A 6,000-nucleotide genomic window follows, 5' to 3' on the forward strand; every position below is an offset into this window, starting at 1 on the left:
CAGGAAAGCATTTATGTAAAAACAAATAGCCACAACATAAGGAAGACCAAACACAGTATTTAGCTATACATTTAACTCTAACTAATGAAACTAAAATTAAAGTAGACCTGTTACCATCTGGACCTTATTGTAAAAACGGGTAGTTCCCTCAATGAGGAGGGCTTTTTCTAATCTATTGCATGTTATTTTATAAATGGTAAAATCTGGTTGTGTACCTTATGCACATGACCCAACCTGCCGGCAGTAGTCTGGTCTGAATTTTTGCATGCAGACAGGGGTTTACCTATAATCTATAACTCGGACAACCCCTTTAAGAGGGAAAAAAAGCTTTTTTTTTTTTTTTTTCTTGTAGTTCGTGAACATTCCTTACAACACATTACATTTTTATATTCCTTTTATATTTAATGCTACTCCTTGCCTGGACTAAGGCGCTAATTCGCGGTGTGCTGTCTGCAGGAGACACATGTAGAAAGTATGCAATGACACTGCATACATACTGCAGGACACCCATCGCCATGTTCTTTCTTGGCGTGCATGCGCGTGTAATACATGCCAAGATAGCGTATTCTGCGGTTTTGTTTTTTTTTGAACATGTATTTCGTGCAATGCATGTGATCAGCAACATGGGAGATTTGGTACAGCATATTCCACGCCGTAACGACATGGTCATGTGAGCCTGGTTTAAGAAACAGCAATATATACACACACACATATAATCCCCCCCCTTAATGGCAGCCTAAGTGGCATCTGTTGAATGTATAGTGTAAGTCCAAGAATTCAATCAGCCAACGTGCCAATGGAATCATTAGAAGATTATGTACATGTAAGTATATTGTGGCATGGGTTTGTGGGGTTTACAGGCGCTGCATAATGTACCTCGGGTAAGAAAATCTGACACTTGGTGTAGAAGCACTCCTTTTATTAGGATCTGATCATGGATATCCTTACTTCCTGGAGCTCCGCATCACTTTTTGGCATAAGTTTGTATCCTGTTCTTTGCAGTTTACAATTTTTAGTTTTTTTTTTTTAATCCTCCTGTAGAGTACAATGGGATTTCCCCCCCCCCCCCCTTTAGTATAACATTTTATGAGGTTGAAAGGTCTGTTTAGTCTTTGCCATTCAGACTGTGATACGGCTGTTCCAATCCATATTTGCTCACTTGATTAGAGTCTTAGATAGCGCTTTGCTCTGGTGTTTCCAGAGCACACTAGCTGGAAGGCTAAAGGGTCACTTTTTTTCATGTAAAAGAAAATTATCAGTAGATATAAAGCCGGCCAAATGGGCCGCCTTCTCGATAAACCTCTGGACAATTATGGACTAATGGCTGCTGTCTGGGAACTGTTACGCTGTCCCCATAAATCCCTATTTAGATTGCTATCCGTAGGTTCTGCAGCTTCAGTACAACACGCATGGCCAGCCTCATCTGGTTACTCCAACAAAATGTATTGATCTCCTATTCCAACTGCTTCTGCATTCAGGCCGAGACCTTTGGGACCCCCATGCTTGGGACTGGTGGATGTCCCCATGGTCAGATCCCCACAGATCTGAAAGTAGTCCCCTATTCTTTATTCTTGGTACAATCCCTTTAAAGCATGTGTTTGGTTCCAAAGACACATTTTAAAATTGGAGCCAATTGACTGCAAACAATGAAACAAATGGTACTTACCAGTACTCTGCCCCGGCAAATCAGCTCTGCAGCCCCACGACTCCACATCTCTGCTGACAGCGGAAGTCAGGTGATCAATGCCTGCCAATCAGAGGCTGCAGCGTCAATGATCCAAACTCCTAGCATCATGGCACCCACGATGTGAGTGCTGATGCCAGGAGAATGGTGGATGATACTGCGGCCTCTGGCATGCATTGGTCACCTGACTTCTGATATCAATAAAGACCAGTAGAATTACGGGGCTGTAGCACTGGATCCCAATGTGACTTTGTAAGGGCCCTTTTACATGGGATAACTGGCGCAAAAGCGCCTAATAGCTGTCTCAGTAATAATCACTCCTGTTCTTTTACATCATCACTCAGTAAATAGAAGTGGAGCGCGCTGGCTATCGGTCTGTCCCCCCCACCTCCATTCACAGTAAATAGATGACTGCCTGTTTACACAGGCTGGTGGTTGTTCCGATTGTGCTGGCATAAAAATCAACTGAATTGGCATTCAGATTCCCATGATTCAGTGAGATTCTGAATGATAATTGCTCAGTGTTGAAAGATGGGGAAGTTGTAAATGGAAGGAAGAAGGCTTAACAGTTCCGATAAGCTCATGTGGACTTATCTTTTTAGGTCCAAGGATAGCAGAGGGAATTCTAAGTTTAGTGTTTATGGCAGACAACCAAAACTTAGCACCAAGTTAAAATGAGGGAACAGCGGACCACCTTCTATCAGCAGTTAACGTCTATTTATCAATGGATAGTTTGCTGCTGTCATGTGACCAAACTACACTTGGTTGTCAAAGTTTCTGCTTTTGAGAGTATGAATATCTATGGGCAGTGAAGAACAAAACAGATGAAAAACAACATTTCAGAAAAAGGAGGGATCTTATTAGATTCTTGAAAATGATAATCCAATAACCATACTAGAGAACAAAAAAATGTCATGGTGTCTGGAATCTTAGATCTTATTCTAGGTATTTTTGTGCCGTTGATTCTGAAAATACCACCCATTTGGTTCTAGGATGTCTAGTTTTTGAGATCATCCTGATGTTATGATTGATTTCTGTTATAAAATAATCTTTATTTGTATAGCGCCAACTTATTCCGCAGCGCTTTCAGGCATGGGATAAATGCAAAACAATACAACAATTACAATGTGAGGTACATTTAGTTTGAAACTAATGGGATAGGGGTGGTACAGGAGGTGCAGGGGGGGGGGTGCGGAGGAGCGAGGAATGGGGAACAGAGGCAATAGGGGATTTCATGTGGAAATAAGTTATTAGAAGGCAAATGGGGTGGGGCGGTAAGGTGCTGCAGGGGTAGAGGTTGTATGCGATAGGCAGGGTGAAAGGTGTGGGGAGCCATAGGGAGGGGCGGGGGATTTGGTTAGGGGATTTGGTATGCTTCCCTGAAGAGATGCGTTTTTAAGGCACGTCTGAAATTTCGTGCATCGGGAATTGTCCGGATGCCTTGGGGTAGAGCGTTCCAGAGGATGGGTGCTGCTCTAGTGAAGTCCTGGAGGCGAGCATGTGAGGTTCGTATTACAGGGGTGTTTAGTCTGAGTGTGTTAGCTGATTGAGTGAGCGGGCTGGGTGGTGTACTGACAGGAGGGAGGCGATGTATGGTGGCACAGCGCCATGCAGAGCTTTGTGGGTGAGGTTGAGGAGTTTAAATTTAGTTCTGCAGTGGATGGGCAGCCAATGCAGGGACTGGCATAGTGCAGAGGCGTCTCAGTAACGGCTGAATAGAAAAATGAGCCTAGCTGCTGCGTTTAGTATGGATTGGAGTGGGTCGAGTCTAGTGCGGGGGAGGCCAATGAGTAGCGAGTTGCAGTAGCCAAGTTGGGAGTGGATGAGGGCGACCACGAGTATCTTTAGCGTATCCGTGGTTAGGAACGGACGTATTTTAGCAATATTTCTGAGGTGCATGTGGCATGTTTGGACCAGAGAATGGATGTGGGGGGTAATGGAGAGGTCAGAGACCAGTGTGACCCCCAAGGCAGCGGGCATGCTGTCTGGGGGTTATAATAGTGCCAGACACTGGAATGGAGATGTTGAGGGGAGGTCGGTTGGAAGGTGGAAAGACTAGGAGGTCCGTTTTAGAGAGTTTAAGTTTGAGAAAAAGGGAGGACATAGTGTTAGAGACAGCAGACAGACAGTCGGTGATATTTTGGAGGAATGGTCCAGAGATCTCACAAGAGGAGGTGTATAGTTGGGTGTCATCAGCGTAGAGATGGTATTGGAGGCCAAATTTGTGGATAGTTTGTCCAATTGGGGCAGTATAGATAGAGAAGAGAAGGGGACCAAGGACCGAGCCCTGGGGGACCCCAACAGCGAGAAGAAGTGGCGAGGAGATAGAACCAGCAAAGGAGACACTGAAAGGGCGGTCAGAGAGGTAAGAGGAGAACCAAGAGAGAGCAGTGTCCTTTAGACCAATAGAGCGGAGTATAGTGAGAAAAAGGTCATGGTCAACAGTGGAACAGGGGGGAGCCCTCTCTCTCACTCCCTCTCCCCCCCCCCCCCCCCCCACTCCCCGCTGCAACCCCCCACTCACCCACGGCACCCCCCGAATCTTTTCGCCCGAGTATGGAAGTACTCGAAAATCGCGGCGCTCGGGCGAAAAAGGGGCATGGCCGAGTAGGTTCGCTTATCTCTAGTAGGGAGTAGTCACCTCTCGACTTTGCCGTCATCAGGTCATTTGATACTTTTGTGAGGACAGTTTCGGTCGAGTGTAGAGAGCAGAACCAGACTGGAGGGGGTTGAGGAGTGAGTTGTTAGAGAGAAAGCGAGTAAGGCGGGAGTAGATCAGGCGTTCTAGTAATTTGGAGATGAAGGGGAGGTTTGAGACGGGTCGGTGGTTGGCAGCATCAGTCGGGTCCAGGGTTGGTTTTTTAAGCAGAGGGGATATGATGGAGTGTTTAAATGAGGAGGGGAAAGTGCCAGAGGTTAGGGAGAGGTTGCAGATTGTGGTGTGGTGAGTAATGAGAGCTGGGGAGAGGGTCGCTAGCGCAGGTGGTGGGACGGGCAGCGAAAAGGAGACTTCTTCCTCTGTTGTTGGTTCTAATGTAGAAAGTGAGTAAGTGCTGGATGCAATGCTGAGGAGACTGGGATCAGGGCTAGCCGCGCAGTTTTCAGAGATTTCTTTTTGGATGTTGTCGAATTTTCTTCTTTAAAATAGGCAGCTAGTTCTCCAGCAGTCAGGTCTGTCGCAGGGGCCTGTTCTTTGGGGCGGAGGAGGGCGTGGAAGGTCTCGAAGAGTCGTTTGGGGTTGTGGGATAGTGAGGAGACAAGGGAGGTGAAATAAACTTGTTTGGCGAGGTGAAGGGCTAGGTTATAAGTTTTAAACATGAATTTGAAGTGGAGGAAGTCTGCGGGCAGCTTTGATTTTCTCCACAGCCGCTCGGCACACCTAGAGCACCGCCGGATGTAGCGTGTTTGGGACGTGAGCCAAGGTTGCTGTGGTCTGCGGTTGACGGCACGGGTCTCGAGTGGTGCTGCTTCATCCAGGGCACGGCTGAGGGTGGTGTGGTAGTGTTTGGTTGCCAGGTTACGGCAGGGGAGGAGAGACATAGGGGACAGGGAGGACTGAATGGTCTCGGCAAACTATTTGGTGCGGACGGAGTGGAGGTTTCTAGAGGTGCGATAGATAGGAGGGTCAGGGGAGATGCTAGTGTGCCTGATGGAGAAAGAGAAAAGGTTGTGATCTGAGAGTGGAAGGGGGGAGTTAGTAAAGTGAGAGGCAGAGCAGAGATGGAGGAAAACTAAACCGAGACTGTTGCCATTTCTGTGAGTGGGGGAGTCAGAGGTTAGTGATAAACTGAGAGAGGAGGTAAGCATTAAAACCAGGAGGCAGATAAGGAGCTGGGGTCGTTAGTAGGGATGTTGAAATCACCAAGGATGAGGGTTGGGATTTCACAGGATAGGAAGTGGGGGAGCTGGTAAAGGACTGCGACACGCAGGGGCAGTGGACGGAAGTGTCGCAGGGTGTGGACTTCGAAGGACTGGAAGGTAAGTGAGGGAGCTGAGGGAATGACCTGAAAGGTACAGTTAGGCAAGAGGATGATGCCTACTCTGCTGCGCCTGTCGTCCGATCTGGTGATGTGGGGGAACTGCAAGCCATCATAGGACAATGCAGCGGGAGAGGTAGAATTGGACTGCTGTATCCAGGTTTCGGTGAGGGCGAGCAGGGGAAAGTGTTTGGTAGTGAAGATGTCATGGATAGTTGGGAGTTTGTTGCATGCGGATTGAGAGTTCCACAGGGCACATTTGAATGAGGGGGGGGGGGGGCATTTTGGTAGAGAGCAATATGGGGTGGGCCTGGGTTGGGGGATATGTCCCCTGCAGCT

Source organism: Eleutherodactylus coqui, chromosome 2 (genome assembly GCF_035609145.1).
Source record: "Eleutherodactylus coqui strain aEleCoq1 chromosome 2, aEleCoq1.hap1, whole genome shotgun sequence".
Classification (NCBI taxonomy): Eukaryota; Metazoa; Chordata; class Amphibia; order Anura; family Eleutherodactylidae; genus Eleutherodactylus; species Eleutherodactylus coqui.